Genomic DNA, 19,194 nt, shown 5'->3' with positions numbered 1-19,194 from the left:
AAAAATTTAAAAAAAGAATATATACTTACTAATTGCTACAGTAAAAAAAATGTGCTTCAATAGTAAAATAAATGAAAATAAAACTAGAGTTCTATCTTTATTTCCTTTGCTTCTAGAGTTATTTTTTTTCCTTCTTAGTTTAGAAGTAAGTTCTGCCTTTGTGAGGCTAGAAAAGAGAGGAAAGAGAGAGAGCCTCTTTTATAATGTGTTTCCCAGGTCAACCTCCATAGTTAAGCCCCCTGTTTCTTTACTTCCTTATACTTTGGTTATATATCCTAACAGGGTTCCCAAGCTTCCCTATTGTCTTAAATTTGTAGTAAGGGAATTACCGTTGAAGTAAAGGTGGCTTTACTTAGGTTAACAAAGCCTGAGAGAGTGCAGGGAAGGGAGGGCAGGGAACACAGTGACCCGGCACGGAATGGGTTTGGAGGAGAAAGAAAGATGGAGGATAAAGGCAGGTTTGCCGAGGGTATTGTGTATATGAGGAGGAGGTTGGCTGACATGAGTGACTCTATGGTGGTATGATTTCAGCGGTATCTAGATGTATTCTGAGTCCAGTTATTTGCTTTACCAATCTTATAAGGGGTCTGAAGTTCTCATCATGAGTCATTTATTTAAGCTGGAGTAAATATTATACGAAAGGAAAAACACATGTAAGTCATTGCCATGCATCGTGTGAGCTTTAGGAAGGACTAGTTCATCTAATTGGCTTATAAGACTTTGTCATAATTTTGATGAGGAAGGCTGGTTTGAAATTGTTTGGAGCTCAAGGTGCTGCTGAGGGCAGGGTTAGGAGTGGTGGTGTGGTGTTAGGATGCAGGCTGGTGTGGCAAGGGGGGCCAGACGGTGATGTTGGGGAGGCAGGCTAAGCCTTATGCCCCTGGCATTCTTGGATGATCAGGGCCTTCCTTGTCCCTCACCCCAAAGACACAGACACAGTGGAAGCAGGGTTCATGAAGCCAAACAATTCTTCCACATAGCAGCTTTTCCTGGGGCTTGGACCTATGCCTTTTGCTTTGGCTCTGGAATTAAAATTTGAGAATAGCAGTGTGACTGCCAAAAACAGGATTGACATACCATTCTTGTTTCGTGTAAACCTTTTCTTTTTTTCAGTTGCCTCTCCTCATGCTGCCAATGAAAATATTGAAGTAGTAAGGGTCTCGCTCAACAGAGTAGAGGTTTTATCAATTAAAACCAGTCAAATGATGGTGCCAGATTTCTCCTAAATCTTAGTCGAAATGTGATCCTGATGATATCTGCACCAGAATCACCATGGGTATTTGCTAAATATGCAGATTCAAGCACACTACCCAAGATCTAGTGAATCAATTTCTTTGAGTTGGGCTTGGGAGTAAGGATTTTTCTCAATCATCTGCTTTAGTTTTGCACGCTATAGCTTGGAATCCTAGTCACAAAGGCCATCTTTGGTCTGGTATTTGAACGAAACCCTGTTCTCTGTTAGGCTGTATTTGGGATTGTGCACTGGTCACCATGTATTCTAGATATATGGCAGATCTGTGGTGCTGTTCTTGAGGAAGCAGAACTGGGTGTATAGTTGTGACACGTGGCAGAGGACCACATCAAATTCACTGTAGCTTTGGGTCATTATGAATTTGTGAGAGTCAGAAAGTATCTGAAACATACTATACCTATTCATATATTCCTGGGTGAGCTTCCGAAGACTGGAAGTTTGTATTTAACACCTTTCATCATGGAAAATGTTAGTCTCCTCATTTCACAAATTTATACTGTTTCTGACAGGTACTGATGCAGTCACGTAAGAAAATGGTCCCCTCCTCCAGGTTGCTGCTCACACATTAGCCATTAGAAACATACTGTAAAAGAGAGTGAGAGAGATTTCCCTTCTAGCCTCAGGCTCCATGGATAATTATTTTCTTTCAACACCTTCATTGAAATTCCCTGTGTAATGCTACCAGAGTGAATTATAGTTAAACCTTTTATTCTGCACATATGGAACTGGGATAAAGAGATGGTGCCAGCAATATTACTCAGCTACTTTCAGTTTGGGGATTGAGGCTGATGTAAACCATTATAACTAGAGAGAAAATAATATTCAATTATGAATCACTGCCAGATGTGTGAATGTATGTCTTCGGGTTTCTTGTTTCTGGAATCCGCTTACTGTAGGATATTCTTTATCTACTTTTTAAGTGATTCTCTTTCTATGGGTAATAGATTTAATTGCCCTACATATGCCAAAGATCAAAAATTAATAAGATATGTATTTGGACTCCACCTCACAATAAAAAAATAAAAGGAAATTGTTCTAAAGTAAATGTTATATAACATATGTTCTGCAAACCCACGTCCTGGGGGAGCTGTGAGGAGGGACCCAACTGCACAACTTCCAGTGCCTTTCTTGCCCCAGGCCGACCGTCCTGCTTGATGCCAGTGTGAGGGAGAGAGAGGGTAAAATAAAACAGGGCATAATAATTGTTAGAGAAATGGTTTGCGGTCTGAGTAGAACTGGAAGGGTATCTAATCTGTGTGGTCTGACATCCTAGATCCCAACCCTGGGGTATACACAGACCACCAGATTGTTTGGAATCCAAATGAGGTAGCTGGAAGATGGTCACATTTCTTTCTTTTTTCTTTTCTTCTGTTTTTATCTTTTTTTAAATTTAAATTCAAGTTAATATATAGTGTACTATTAGTTTCAGGGGTAGAATTTAGTGATTCATCGGTTGCACATAACACCCAGTGCTCATCCCAACAAGTGCCCTCCTTAATGCCCATCAACCCATTTACCCCATCCCCTCACCCACCTCCCCTCCAGCAACCTTAGTTTGTTCCCTAGAGTTAAAGGATCCCATTTCTGCAGATTGGTGTCTGAAAACTCCCAGTCTCTAGCCTGAGGCGGGGCTTACAGCTGTTTGTCAGTGCTTTCACTTCTCTGTGCTCAGTGATTCTGCCATCCCTATTTTCCAGTATTTCCAACCCTCACTACATCCTTAACCCCCTTCTAAATCCCATTCCTTAGGGTCTTCCAGAGGTAACCCTGCCTCCACTTTTAGGAGGCATGGTTCTGCATTTTCTCCCTCAATTTCCTACTGATCCTGGCCACCCACAGATATATACATGCAAGCCCTTATACACTTGTATTGTTTGAGCATCACTGGATGAGTTTTCTTTCTTCTAATCAAGATGATATCTGCCACATGGAGTTTTTCTCCTCCCCATCTTTCTTTCTTAGTTTATTTTGTTTTTTGTTAAATCAAAACTTTCACCTTGCTTTTCCATCTTGTTCCACCAATTAATCCCTCGTTCCAGTGTCTTCAACCTATTTTATTTGATTGACTGTAACCTTGGTCTATAAAGAAATCTTTGTTGTCTTAGTCCCTTCCCTCAAAAAAAAAAAAAAAAAAAGTCCCCATCTGGCTATGCTTCCTTTTCTGCCTTTTCTCTCTCCACTCATCTTCAGTCTCTGCTGAATAATTTTCACTGCAATTTGTGGAAATGAGTCAACATTTGCTGCCTCGACTTGCTCATCTCTGGCCTTTGCAATCTGATCTTTTTCCCCATCTCACTTTTAAAAGATTCTGGAGAAAATTATCATTCACTTCCGAATTCCCAAACTTAGTGACTACTTTTCAGTCCTCTTGCTGATTTTCTTTGCTCCTCATACTCAACCACGATCACCTTCTTAAAATCCTAATTATAGTCCTACATTCTACAAGCACCTGTTTTGTCATCCTTCTCTAGAGATGAGATGGCTACCCTATCCAAATTTTGGTTTAAGACTGATGATGCCACACAGGCACCAAGAGGGTTTGAAAAGGTTTATTACCTACATAATCAGCTTCCTGGAGAAAGCAGGGCAGGCCTCCCAAGCTGGTCAAAAATGATTTAGGAGATCAAGGGGAGGAGACTAGCCTGAGATTTTGATGGTGGTTAGGGGGTGTGGTTGAGGAAAAGGTTGGACTTCCCACAACAAAGGAGGAAGCACCAGGCTTTCTTATCAGCTTGCCCAGATGCGGGGCAGAAGGGAAAGAGTGAGGTATAAGGCTTAAAACCTGTCAGCAGTAGTCAGACAGCAAAAATGGATTTAGATTCTTTATAACAATTCACCCAATTTACATTAGATGCCCTCCTGTTCTTCCCTCTAATGTCACACTGACAACATTTTATCGAATTCTTTACTTATATGCTTTTAGAGTCACCGGCTATGTAAGAATTATTGTGTTCCTGGCCCATTAAATGTTATGGTTAATATGTATTTGTTGAAGGGCTGAATAAAATGATCAATCTGTCAAAACTAAAACTATATGAAGATATTAAAAACCTAGGAATCAACTAAAGAAAAGAGGTTGGCATCTATCTTTAGAAGGCTCAAGGTCAGTGTGTGTAGGACAGGCTGAACAAGGTCAGTGGCTTGAGGTAAATCTGGAGATGGAAATAGAACTTTCCTCATGAGAAAGTTGCTGTCTCTGTTGAGCGATTTAAGCTTGCCAATTTTTGATCACAATTACATTGCAGCTTCTTAGCCTTAGCTCCTAGGTAAGCGACCCCCTCACGACCCCAATCCATGAGGGATATGTTCTAACACCCCCAGTGGATACCTAGAACCACAGATAGCACCACATCCTATATACCTTGCTTTTTTTTTCTGTACATAAATACCTATAATAAAATTTAATTTAAAAAGTAGGCACAGTAAGAGATTAACAACAACAATAATATAATAGAACAATTATAACAATATACTATATAAAAGTTATATGAATGTGGTCCCTCTCTCAAAATATCTTATTGTACTGTACTCACACCCTTCTTGAGATGACATGAAATGGTAAAATGCCTCCATGATAAGATAAAGAGAAGTGAACGACCCAGGCATTGTGGCATAGTGTTAGGCTACTATTGACTTTCTGAAGGAGGAGCCTCTGCTTCTGGACAGGGTTTGACTTTGACCACTGGTAACTGAAACCAGGGAAAGCAAAACCACAGATAAAGGAGGACTACTGTCATATAAAAAGAGAAAATCAAGATATTAACTCACCATTACAATTTACTATATTTCATTACCTACTAAAACCCTGACCTGAGTCAATGGAACTTAAAGGGTAGTAGATTTGGGATCGAAAGAAAGATGAATTTTTTAGCAGTCAATTGTATTATATTAATTATCCATTTCTTCTTAACAAATTACTCCGAAACATAGTGAGTTGTCACTTCTCATGATTGTGCGAGTGGCTGGACTCTGCTCATCTCCCCTGGGCTCACCCAGGTTGCTGCACTCAGCTGGTGAGGGAGCTGGGGGCTGGGCTCACCTGGGACGCCTGATGAGTGGGCTCCCTCACCCACACGGTCTGCACTTGGGCTTCCTCATCAGCCTGCTGGTCTCAGGATTCTACGAGAAGGAATGCAGATGCTACAAACCCTCCTGAGGCTTCGGCTCAAGAACTCAAAAAATGTCACTTCCACCACAAATCTAGCCCAGTTTCAAACAAAAGGAGAAATAGACTCCATGTCTGGGGGGGAGAAGGAGCAAAACCACTTTGCAGAGAGGGATGTGTATAATGTTGTAGCCATGAAACAGTATGGCTACTTTTAGTTTTCTAAAACTAAACTATTTTCAGAGTCCACTTCTGATGACACAAATTATTCACATCCCTTCAACATGAAAAATATGCTCACTCGCATCCAGGGTCTCCAAAGGCTCACACTAATTATTACACTAGGATCTTGAAGTCCAGGATCTCATGACCAGTGTCTAGTTCAGTATGAGGGGAAGCTCCTTAGAGGCAGCTTCTTTGGATGCTGAGAGATGCGAACTAGAAACACAAGTGATCTCCCAGCTACACACTCAATATAAAATGGCAACACAGGGCCAGAGCACACCCAACACCCAGGTCTTGGTTTCAAATACCACCATCCAGGAGAGGGAACCAGCTCTCCTTGGAGAAATGGCTGATTCTTCATTAGAGAATCTGGTTAGGGCTGGAGGAGTCTAACCATAAAAAAACAAAGCAAACAAACAAACAACAACAAAAAAAACCCAAAACATCATAAAAGCCCAAGTTGAGGGTCAAAGACCTCTAATTTGTCTTCAAAATACCTTCAAAACACACCTCAAAACTGTCAAGGTTATCCAATGCAAAGAAAGATTAAAATAATGTCACAGTGGAGGAAGCTAAGGGGACGTGCCATTGAAATGTATTGTGGGACCCTGCAGAGTATCTTGAAACAGAGCCTTAGGAGAGTAGGAAAATTAGGGCATGAGGGAAAAAGTAGTGGAACTTGCATAAATTGTAGACTTTAATTAATGGTAACGTACCAACAGCGGTTCCTTAGTTGAGACAAATGCTTCATGGTTTTGTGAAATGTTAACAGTTTAAGAAAATGGATGAGGAGTATGTGGGAACCCTGTATCATCTTTGCAGTTTCCCAGGAAATACAAAAACTCCTCTAAAATTTAAAAAAAAATAGATAAAAAGTAAAGAATGGGAGGGGTGCATGGATGGCTCAGTGGGTTAAGCGTCTGCCTTCAGCTCAGGTCATGATCCCAGAGTCTTGAAATCAAGTCCCGTTTCAGGCTCCTTTCTCAGTAGTCTGCTTCTCCCTCTCCCTCTGGCCCTCAAACCAGCCCCCCACCCCCTACGCCCCCACCCTCAGCACCCCCCCAAACCCTGCGCATGCTTTCTTTTGCTTGCTGTCTCTGTCTCTCTCAAATAAATAAATAAAATCCTAAAACAAACAAATAAGAATGAAGAATGGGAAGCATGTAGTAGTCAGGATTTTGCAGTAATTCTGAAAAGCTGTTGGGTACACATCACCAGTTTTCCCTCCTGTGTGGGCACACTTGTTCCTTGATCAGGGTCCAGACCTGCAGCCTGCAAGCGACTCATAAATCAATCCACTGTTCTCAGATCTTGGCTCCATGCTCTGGCCTTTTGGTTCTGCTCTCCAAGATGCCTTCTCTTTTTGATCAGAAGTCGCTGGTGTTCACAGCTAGGTAGACGTCTCAGCCTGCTTCTTTTTCATAGAAGATCTAGAGGCCTTTTTTTCTTATTATTTAAATTTTCTTCACCATTTTTGTTCCTTTTGGCCCAAGGAGGCAGGGTTTGTGTCAGTACAATTTTCTTAAAATTCTCATCAATCTTACTAGGGTTAATGCCATGCCCCAAAGGTGACATCCATGATTCTTTTGGGGACAGAACTCTATCAACTTTGGGAATATAAAAGTGCTGTGGGACAACACATTTTCAAATTTTAGAAAACTTTTTGACTGATTAGAAGTCTACTAGGCACCAACTGAAGTCTTTCTGATATCTTAGCAAAGGGTTTTGTAACTATAGGCTTAAATAGGTCTTTATGCAAAGATCATTTCTTACAAAGAATCTTCTATGGAATGGAAATGTGAATCAGTGTTCTATTTCAACCCAGCAATTCCTAGCTCTTCCACATCTACTCTAAATTCTGCTTTCCAACTGAGAAGTTTTCTTTTAGTTCATCTCTCTCTTCCTTCACCATATCTGATGCAGCTAAAACAAAAAACAAAAGCAAAAAACCAAATGGCACTTTCAACAATGTCTGACACTCCCCTTAGACCACACATTCATTTTCTATATTCCAAGCTCCTGTACGCAACATTGTCTCAGTTGAGCTGCCTCCTTCTAACTGAGTTGCCTTTTGACCAGTCTCTGACCAAGCTTCCTCACGGCTCCTCCAGCCACCGCTGATAAGCCATCTTCCAGCCCCCTTGTTCCCCTCCTTCCTCTCCACCTGCTAACTCCCACTCCCCAGTCTGTGACCTAAACAGTTAGTTGCCCCTGCCCCATCTCATGAATTACTTAGCAAAATTCTTTGGCCAGCATATCTACATTGTATCTCACTTCCTTTGTCAACAGAGAATGAAAAGTCACATCAAAGAAAAACTAATAATAATAATAATAATAGTCCTAACTTAAGCCACTGTTAAAGGACAATAAAACTTGTCCAGAGATGATTTTCTTCTTCACCTCCATCTCCAAGAGGAGGCAAAATAGACACTGAAAATGCCTAAACTGATTGAAGATACAAAGAGTTGGATATATTCCTAGGCCATGAGGCAAACCTAAGTGATTCATTTTATAGGACAATGTCTAAAATGTTTAAAAGTGAAATATAAATGATCACTTACTGATGACTTGCTGTGGCAGCATTGTTTTAAATACTTCACAAGTATTGTATAATTTAATCTGTAAAGAAACTCTACGAGGTAAAAAGTCTTATTTGGAGTTTATCTTTTTAAACCCTGGTTAAGATGTCCAAAAATCTGAATATTCATCTTTAAACATTTCAAGAAGATCCACATTTTCTTCTCTGTATTTATGTCTATGTGTGTCTATTTACTCGGAGGGCAAAATTAGCTGGACTTGTACATGATTTTGCTTTAGTTTGTGCTTTTTCCCTTTCTGTGTAATTGGTCTATACCTGAGGCCAATTTCTAAAAGCTAAGGATTTACAGAGCTTGAAACCATTAGTTTTCAAAGCATAATGTACAAATTCAGAGATAAAAATCTTGGACTTTTAGAGGCGATAAGAGTGTATTTAAGAATCTTTCCTTCTGCTCATTTTTCCCATGGTGGTGAAATAAAGATGGATTGGGGAAAAAAGGAGATAGTTTAATATTGTGGTATATCAACTTTTCTGTGGAAACTTTGTATGTGGTATTTCCTAGCATAGAAATATGCTTGGGTCCAGTGACATGGATAATGATATGTTACCAAACAAATATTTTAGAAGCCAATGTACAAGTAGTTTATGGGTTTCTTTAAATTTCCCCAATATCCCAAAGGTCAATGACTAGAAGGAAAATGTACCATAAGGACATGACCCAAAGTCCAAAGAAATGATGTAATGGGAAACAAAAGCTAGTAATCACAACTTACTGAGTTTTACTTTTCGTAGAGGAAACTGTCTTAGTCACTTGAGGTACCATAACAAAATACCATTGTTTGGGTGGCTTAAACAACAGGGATTTATTTCTCAGAGTTCTGGAGACTGGAAGTCCAAGATCAGGGTGCTGGCAGGGTCAGTTTCTTGTGAGAGCTCTCTTCTTGGGTGACTGGTAACTGCTTTCTTATGCCCCCTCATGCCCTTGCCTTAGTGCATGAAGGTGGCGAGAGAGAGGAGAGAGATGTAGGAAGCAAGCTCTCTGCTGTCTCTTCTTGTAAGGGTACTAATCCTATCTTGAGGCCCCACCCTATGACCTCATCTAAACCTAATTACCTCCTAAAGGCTCTGCCTCCAGATACCACCACATTGGAGGTTAAGGCCTTCAGCATACGACTTTGGAGGAGAAACCATTTAGCCCATAGCAGAAACTTTCTTTCTCCTTTTCTTTTCTTTTCTTTTCTTTTCTTTTCTTTTCTTTTCTTTTCTTTCTTTTTTCTTTTCCTTCTTTCCTTCCTTCCTTCCTTCCTTCCTTCCTTCCTTCCTTCCTTCCTCTATATATCATAATAGCTGAAAGTTAGTTAGAAGCCCCAGCAAAATAGAATGATGATTCCTTTTAGGTTCCAACCAAGGTCCCACCTCACAAAGTCCCCCTTTACCACTCATGTGGCTTTAACCCATCCCAAGGTGTTAGAACAAAGTGAAGTTTTTATTCCCTAGGCTTGTGTACAGCTAGAGTTATAGAGTTCCTTGCTTGATCTGTTTGACAACCAGTTGCTGAAGAGCTACTGAGCTGAATGTAGCCGATGGGTGCTTAATTTTAGTATATGTGCTGACGAAGTGAGCACGCGATGGGTGCTTAAGAGCAGTGGCAGGAAAGCAACATGAAAAGATTGTGTATTAGCCAAGATTGTGATGGTGAAAGAGACTTAAAAACAAAACAGAAACAAAAAACAACCCACAAAACAATTCTGAAGGTCTATATCAAACTGATTACTACAAGTCTGTGGGACCTGTCCAATGGGCGTACAATGGTTAAAGTCATGGTCTAAAGTCCTACAGAACTGGTTTTGGGTCTCACGTAGGCATTTACTCTCTGTGAGGCCTAAGGTGCATTTTCCTCAGTAAGCTAACGGGAGGATCACTCATTGAGTAAAAGAATTAATTCAAGGCATTTGGCACATTTTTTTTCATCTAATGAATGTTTATTGTGTACCTGCCATATGCCAAATTCTTGTTTATGTGCTAGGTATAGATCAGTGAATAAAAAGGAGCTGGAACTTGACTTTGTGGTGCTTTATCCTAGAATGGAAACGACAAAAATAAAGCAAGTCAACATGCAAATAAATACTTGCAAATTGAGAAAATGCCCTGAAGAGCTAAGTAAGGCATGCCAAGGTAGAGAATAAGACACCAGGAAGGAAGAGGGCAGAGGAGGGATTAGGTGAGACACTTGGGAACCTACTCCTGCTAAGGCATTCCAGGAAGGCTTCTTGGAGGAAACAATTTTTAAGTGGGACATTATGGAGGAGAGGATGACACCCAAACATAAAGCGAGTTTAGGGCGAGGGAAGCTGACTGAGAGGATGTCAAAAGAGGAAAACAGGCACAAAATCTCAGCAGGAGGAAAGAACTCAAGTGTCAAAAGGCTGAGAGAACACGAGTGTAGCCCAGGGGTGATGGCGGGGGCACCCAGAACAAAGCCTGGCAGGAAGGAAACATCTACAAAGGCTTTTAGTTTTTATTCTTGACATTTTTATGAGGAAAAAATAAGAATATTTTTAAAACATCGAGTATGCTGCTTGAGACATAATAGGTGCTCAACCAATAGAGTATATTGTTTGTTTGGGTTATTATTTTTAGCAGTACATGTAGCTTTGTTATTTTCTGAAAAACAGATAACACTTCAAGTGTCTCCTCTTGATCATGCTCTTATGTATCTTTGTTTCTATCACAATCTCTGACTTTTCCTGGGGCTTTTTATCCATACCTTCAGAGCACCACGATTAAGCTGTTGTACCCTCTAGATAGTCCACATATAGTGGGTAGCCCCTTTGGAAGATTTGTTTCTCCAATATATTTGTGTCATTTACTGCAAAGTTTTTTGTTTTGTTTATTTACTAAAACATTTTATTAAAGAGAAGTGACCAAAGAAAACAATTCAAAACTCAGGTTAGTTTGATCAAGTACCTCACTGTTGGTATTGAGAGCAGTAACCATTCCCGTGACAAACTGGGAAGAAAAAAATGGGAGCCCTGCACTGAGTGCGGCTCAAGAACCCTCCTCCTCTCAAAACATGTGTTTGTCCCTCTCCAGCCACAGAGAGGTCTGTTACTCTCTCCAAATTATCACGAATGATTGATTTGAGATTCTGGATTCCTCAGAGCTTCTTCCAAATGAACAAAAGACAGTCCTGCTTGGGGTCTTGGTGGCATTTAGTCAGCCCTTTAATGTGATTCTAATGGTTTGTGTGTGTGTGAGAATTCACAGTAAATTCATTATGAAAACCCATTTACCACAGGGCTGACACCAGCAAAAGCCCGAGGCAGCTCAGGGAATTGTGGGACACGACATCTGTTTCAGTGAACATAACTCAGGCATTCCACATCCGTGCTCACTCATTGGTGGTTAATAGCTTCTTGCACAGCTCTTTTTCTCCTCAGGACATACACATTCAGACACAGAAAACCATAAAGGCCAAATGTCTTCTTTAATCCTCCGAGGCTTAGCTAGCTAAAGGAAACTGTCAAGAGCCATAGCAACCAGCTATGTGAAAAGAAAAGAATAATAATAATTATTATTATTACTACTAATAATAATATGAAAATAGCTAATATGCTGATCTAATACATTTAAGATTCTACCTTTATTTTGCTGTTTTTGTGTCACATTTTTATGCATATTTAAAATAGAATGTATAATTTGATCATACCTACTTTGTTATGATTTACTGTTAATAACTTTGCTGAAGTGTAAATGGCCTCACGCGCTAATTGGGTGTGCTTCCTGTGACATATGCAAACTGACTTCGAAACTAACATATGCTGTTATTACTCATAATAGATCAGCTTTGTCTGAAATATTTGTGCCCAAAATTACCATTTGGCATGTCTTCAAATTCAAATCCACCTTCTGCCCTGAGATGAAATTCAAGGATTTGTTTTCTGTTTTTTATATTTTGGAGAGGCTGCTTTCACTGTTACAATAAGGAGTGTTCAGTGTTTACATTAGAATGACTATTTATGGGGGTTTAATATGTTGCTTGTTGCAAATTGCATCCGACGGAAACTTGGCAAAGTGGCACAGAGATGTGGGACCACATTCAACTATATTTAACATCATATCAGGCGGTTGATCTTTTGAAAATCTATGGTGTTAAATGATATTTAGCATAATCTTACATAGTCTTTCCATCTTGTGCTTTGTAGAAGTTAAAAATGGCGCTGAGTCTTACTGTAACTTTACAGGGAAAAAAAATGTGTTTTCTGGTTGTCAACAGTTTACTAAGGTATGGAACGGGAACAAAACCTAAAATCAACCTACTTGTTTCGGGGCTGTTAATGTTTTGTAGATTGTTACTGGATTTTTGTATTTCTGTATCATCTGGTATGATGCCCTTTTGTGGCTGAGTAGAGGATGGAGGCAGAAACCGATCTGGAAAAAACATGTGTCAGTGCTACAGAGTAACACAATAGCCAAAATAAAATGGCTAGTTTGTATTACAAATAGCATTTTATAGAATTCCAAACCAGTTCGAAATATTGCACTACATTGTAAAGGCTAATTAGCTAGATAATTCTGGATAGGTGGGAATGGAAAGAGGTTCTTTATTATTTCACAAACTTTAATTTGTACAAAGGTGAAATGGTTTAGATTTTCAAGACAGTTAAGATCATTGAATCAGAATCAGATTATGTAAACAATAGCATCTCCAGTTTGTGTTTAACTTCAAAGGAAGATTGTGGTTTCTTTAAAATAACATTGTTAGGGGAAGCAATTCATCATGAGCCGTGATCATCCCTGTGTCTTCTTGTATACAAACTGCAAGGTATATCGGTCCCCTGATACTGAGCAGTCCACATAGTTAACCACATGGACCGCAAAGCAGGTGCAGACGACAACAGCCTGGCCTCCATGTAACTGCTCACACTCTTTTTTTTATTGTTATGTTAATCACCATATATTACATAATTTGTTTTGGTGTACTGTTCCATGATTCATTGTTTGTTCATAACACCCAGTGCTCCATGCAGAATGTGCCCTCCTCAATACCCATCACCAGGCTAACCCATCCCCCCACCCTCCTCCCCTCCAGAAACCTCAGTTTGTTTTTCAAAGTCCATCATCTCTCCTGGTTCGTCTCCCCCTCTGACTTACTCCCCTTCATTCTTCCTCTCCTGCTATCTTCTTCTTTTTCTTTTTTCTTAAAATATGTTGCGTTATTTGTTTCAGAAGTACAGATCTGTGATTCAACAGTCTTACACAATTCACAGCGCTCACCGTAGCACATATCTTCCCCAATGTCCATCACCCAGCCACCCCATCCCTCCCACCCCCGACCACTCCAGCAACCCTCAGTTTGTTCCTGAGATTAAGAATTCCTCATATCAGTGAGGTCATATGATACATGTCTTTCTCTGATTGACTTATTTCACTCAGCATAACACCCTCCAGTTCCATCCACGTCGTTGCAAATGGCAAGATCTCATTCCTTTTGATGGCTGCATAATATTCCATTGTGTATATATACCACAGCTTCTTTATCCATTCATCTGTCGATGGACATCTTGGCTCTTTCCACAGTTTGGCTATTGTGGACATTGCTGCTATAAACATTGGGGTGCACATACCCCTTCGGGTCCCTACATTTGTATCTTTGGGGTAAATACCCAGTAGTGCAATTGCTGGATCGAATGGTAGCTCTAATTTCAACTGTTTGAGGAACCTCCATACTGTTTTCCAGAGGGGTTGCATCAGCTTGCATTCCCACCAACAGTGTAGGAGGGTTCCCCTTTCTCCACATCCCCGCCAACATCTGTCGTTCCCTGACTTGTTAATTTTAGCCATTCTGACGGGTGTGAGGTGGTATCTCATTGAGGTTTTGATTTGGATTTCCCTGATGCCGAGCGATGTTGAGCACTTTTTCATGTGCCTGTTGGCCATTTGGATGTCTTCTTTGGAAAAATGTCTGTTCATGTCTTCTGCCCATTTCTTGATTGGATTATTTGTTCTTTGGGTGTTGAGTTTGATAAGTTCTTTATAGATTTTGGATACTAGCCCTTTATCTGATATGTCATTTGCAAATATTTTCTCCCATTCTGTCGGTTGTCTTTTGGTTTTGTGGACTGTTTTTTTTGCTGTGCAAAAGCTTTTTATCTTACTGAAATCCCAATAGTTCATTTTTGCCCTGGCTTCCTGTGCCTTTGGTGATGTTTCTAGGAAGAAGTTGCTGCGGCTGAGGTCGAAGAGGTTGCTACCTGTGTTCTCCTTTATGATTTGGATGGACTCCTGTCTCACGTTTAGGTCTTTCAACCATTTGGAGTCTATTTTTGTGTGTGGTGTAAGGAAATGGTCCAGTTTCATTCTTCTTCATGACTGCTCACACTCTTATGGAGGGAACAGGTTTGTTTGCTGCTTGCTCAGGAATTGCTGGTCCCTTGGCTCTGGGCTCCTCAGCTTCAGTACAACCTACTACGTGTGTGGTATCCATCTGGCCCCATGGTGTCACCCATGGGACTTGGGGATCCAGGATGTGGCACCACTATGCTGTTGTTTCTGCCGTGTGCTGTGCTGTAATACACTGTCTCATCTACATTTGGCATCTAAGGAATGGTCTCAGATTTATTCCCCCCCTTCTTCCATAAGGTTGGGATTCTTCCCTGACAAATATGTTTTGAAAGATCCTCCAAAAAATTGTTTTGGTTCTTTTTTTTATGTTATGTTAATCACCATGCAGTACATCATTAGTTTTTGATGTAGTGTTTTGATTCTAATCATTTAAAAATTGTATATTGGCAAACAAAGTATAATAAACAATGGAATGTATTTTAAATAGTACAGACACTGCCCTTGTTATGAGAAATTATTATCAACTTGTTAGAGTAGCGTTAAGAATAACTCCCCTTTACTGGCATCTATTATGTACATTTGTCTCATTATCTCAACAGCCTTATAAGATCTGTATTATTATGCTGTTTTTGCACACCAGGGAAATTAGGCATGGCTCATGCAGTAACCTGCCTATATTAGATGGCTTTTGAACCCAGGTCTGTTTGGCTCTAAATCCAGCATCTAAATTCAGCTACCTTAAGACCAATGACTGCTGTAGGTGTTTTAGGATTAGTTTTATTTCCTGATATAAATTTTATGTACTAAAACATTTGTTCTTCGAAGTATAGTCTTCTACCTCCAGGTGTGGCTCTTCTACACTTTTCACACCATTGCACTGTTGTTCTGAAATCATAAGTCATACACTTGGAATAAAATCAGGATTTTAAGTCATGATTTGAGCTGTGCTTGAGTGTCATGGGACTTGGGCTGTTCCTTTTTTAAATTTAATTTTATTTCTATTATGTTATGTTAGTCACCATACAGTACACCAGTAGTTTTTGATGTATGGTTCCATGATTCATTGTTTGCGCATAACACCCAGTGCTCCATGCAGTACGTGCCCTCTTTAATACCCATCTGTTTCTAATAAATAAGATAAGATGTTTCAAATAAACTTGATTGTTCATACTAGTAAATAACTAGATAGCCCAAAAAGGTTGAAATTATTTTAAATAAACTGAATCATGGTATATTTAATTTGCTTCATTTTTTCATACAATAGTATCTAGTTTTGCCAGACTCCTTGACGCTATAGATAAATGAGTAGCAGCTAGGCCAAGCAAAAGACCAGATGGCCTGAGGTGGATGGGAAGGAGTAGTCCTGTTGGGCATATTTGATATCTTATGTTTAGGGTTTTGTGCTTTTTTTCTTTTTCTTTTTTTTCCCCATTTCTAATGCCCCTGGCTGGAACTGCTATAATAACATAATTACAATAAATAGAAAAAAACCGGTTGATTCCACTAAGTCAATCTGATTAAAACTTTACTTAATATCAAATTTTCTAACTGCATGCAAATAATTAATACATGATTGAACATCTATTGGGGCTCTGTAGTATTTAGGCCAAAACTTTATGAAATAAAAACAGACTCTAAAATGTACTGCGGGGCATAGCAGCAGCGGTGGACTCCTGCGAACAAATAAGGATACTTCCAAAAGGTGGCTTTGTAGAATCACTGTCTTAAAATTGGAAAGTTTTGAGCACTTGCAATTCTCAAGCTAGTGCCTGAAAAAAAGAGACGTGGGAGTTCCAGTTATATAAGATGGATTCTGACTCCACGTACAAAAATAGCCCAGGCCTGCCTGGTTGCTTGAATCTACTGCCCTCAGGCATTGCAAACAGGGAGAAGGCAGGTCTAGGCTCCAAGGGATCTGGAGACTACACTATTGGAACTGTTCTTTTTAATTCAGAAAAAGATTACAAAATTAGGTGAGAAAATAGATATTTAGAATGAGGAAAAAAATTAAATCACATTTTTAAAATATGACAAATACCACAAATACCCTCAAACCCAGAAAAATAATATTATTTTTAATTAATTCACTTCTGGATTTACTTCCATATTATTTTTTAAGACACTTTTTTTTTGCTGTGTACCCTTTGATCACCCTTTCATACGACAGCAATCATGTAACATTTTTTAAAGAGAAAAGAAAATTCATTATTTCCCTCATGATGGTTGAGTTAAAATTTGTATTTTTTGTGTTGATAATATTTAAAGTACTTCAGAGTCCCAATTTGATATTAGAAATGTCCTGTGGTCATTTAGTATAGTTATCAAAGTTGTGAAAATGTCTATCAAAATTTCTTTCATGTTTCAGTTGTACTATTTCGGGGCATTTCAAGTTTTCTTGTGCAATGACTACTTTTAAGCGGTCTTCGAATTGACAATTGGCATTAACTATTATGTGATTGGTGTTCTTGTAGGGTAATATTCTGAGTGTTTTATTATCTTTTTTTTTTTTTACAAATTGGCATATTTGTTTATTTCTCAATTTATGAAAATGAACTTAATTTGTTGATGTAGCAAACAAATTTCAACTCGATTGCTATACAAAGGTACAGAAGATAATCTGCTTTGCTGTGAACTTTAAGGTTCAGTTGCACACAGGTGACATGCTATATGTGACAAAATTACTAACCGAATTGTAGGTATTAAATACTGAAAAAAGATGACAGTTTATTATAACTGATCTTATTTAACAATCTAGGAAGTTGGCAGCCATCAGCAGCTCCCATACAATTGCAGGTGCAGTTGGGAATTCAGGCATCTCCATGGAGCTGTTGGTGTAGAGAACCTCGTGGGTCAAATGCATGCATACTTTTGGTAGCACGTGTGAAGGGATGTCTCTAAAACTGACTTCATTAATTTCATTCTTAGCAAACTGACCTGGGCCACGCAACGTGGTTTTTATTGTTCCAGATGCTAGTGCATGTTGTCTTTTTATAATAAATTCATGACCATCCAAAGGTATCAATTTGACATACATGGCGTCATTGCCTTCATAGCCACCATGGGTTTTCTCTTTTCTACCCATTACATTCTTACCAAATTCCACTTCACTTCCACAGGAACTTCAGTAGTTTCTGGGTGAGGTGGGGACACAGAGTCTGTTGCCTGCTTCCATCTACAGAAAGTCTGAGTACTTTATTACCTTTGTCACTCTGTTCATATTGGTTATATCAGCAGGTAACTTACGCTTTTAAAAAATGTCTTCTTATGATTTACTTCTTTTCATTAATTGGAATCTCAAACCAAGTGCCTACTTATTATTTCTATTTGGAAATTATCTCTTCATATAAAAAATTATTGCTTTTGATATGATATGAATTTTTGTTGTGCCGCAACTCAGTTTTCATTGTAGGATCTTGTTCTTGATTTCCTTGCACATAGTTTTGATTCTCTGTCCTACACCACTGATTTTTACCTGAGTTTTTAAACTTACTTTGTATGCAAATTTTAAAACACAAAATAAATAAAGCCAAATTATCTGAAATTTCCATTTGTTTTATTGAAACTTCCCAAAACATCCTTCCAAATTTCATTTAATATGGAATATTCCCAACTTAATTTCTCTGTAGCCAGGTCCCAAAAGATAGTCACAGTCATGTGGAAGTGAACTGCTCCAGGTGAAGTGTGAGGAAGGAGTAGTAGGCACAGGAAGAGAAACCAGTCTTCATCAGCTGAGGTTAATACGTCTTACTTTCATAAATGTTGAATCCAAAACTTCCATCATGTTAACACATTGCCGAAGTCTTTCTCTCGGGGACTTTGGAAGGACTCTTGCAGGTGCAGGGCTCCGAGGGTTAAGCTTCAATAGCTTCTTGGTAAATGGTCCTCTGCTGCCCACCTGAATATGGATCTAGCCATGAGCAATCCAAAGAGCATATGGGCTCTGAAGTTGTAGATGGCTTCCATGATAATATATTCCAGAACCTCAGCCTTGCATGGGACAGAGAAAGGAGCAAGGGAAGGTAAGTTAGGCAATTTCACTAAGGACTTGTTCAGATTTGAAGACTGGCAAGAATGACAACTTGGGCTCAGCTGAAGACTGTTGTCCCTTCTCTTAACTACTGAAGAAATAAACTAATAGTGCAAAGAACAAACATGTGAGTAAAGAGACATTTCTTCTTAAGGCTCTCCAAGTTCCTTGCCACAGCAACCTGAAGATTACTACTCAAAATTGGGTAACTGTCAGGGCCAGAGGCCTAGAAGCCTCTAATCTTCCCTCAATTACCCCCAGGAGGAGTAACTTCTGCCCTCAAATGCCCACTGCCGCATTGGGCTTACTGCAGGCCTGGCCCTGTTGTACGACTGAGAAGAGAAAATGGGCCAGAGTTAAGGTTTCTAACACAGGCCAGGGTGGCCAACAGGCCTGGCTTTTCTGAGACTGGGGTGTTTCCCAAGATGTAGGTCTCAGTTAAAAGTCAGGAGAGTCCCGGGAGAATAAGGATGATTTGCCACCCTAAACCCTACATGGAGTCCTGTATCACAGTAACCCCTCAGGACCAGAACATGGACTGTGGAGGAAGCTAAACTGAGTTTGAATCCAGTTTCTAGTCATAGGTCTTGGGCAAATGGCTTAACATTTCTGGGCCTTATTTGAAAACCAGAGATAACAATGACTATAATCTAGAAGTTTTGTGAGAAATAAATTACTTACTAACTGTAAAGATCCTAGTA

General features: G+C 39.5%; 1 pseudogene; it reads right to left on the bottom strand.

Annotated features, from left to right (window-relative positions):
* Nucleotides 1-17,209: 17,209 nt before the first annotated feature.
* LOC114216511 (elongin-C pseudogene) lies at nt 17,210-17,548 on the bottom strand (annotated as a pseudogene).
* Nucleotides 17,549-19,194: the final 1,646 nt, after the last annotated feature.

The sequence above is a fragment of the Eumetopias jubatus genome, unplaced genomic scaffold (genome assembly GCF_037043125.1).
Source record: "Eumetopias jubatus isolate StellerSeaLion01/CBP00866 unplaced genomic scaffold, mEumJub1_p1.0 scaffold_4, whole genome shotgun sequence".
Classification (NCBI taxonomy): domain Eukaryota; kingdom Metazoa; phylum Chordata; class Mammalia; order Carnivora; family Otariidae; genus Eumetopias; species Eumetopias jubatus.
Note: the sequence above shows the minus strand (reverse complement) of the source record. Positions and strands in the feature narration are given on the sequence as shown.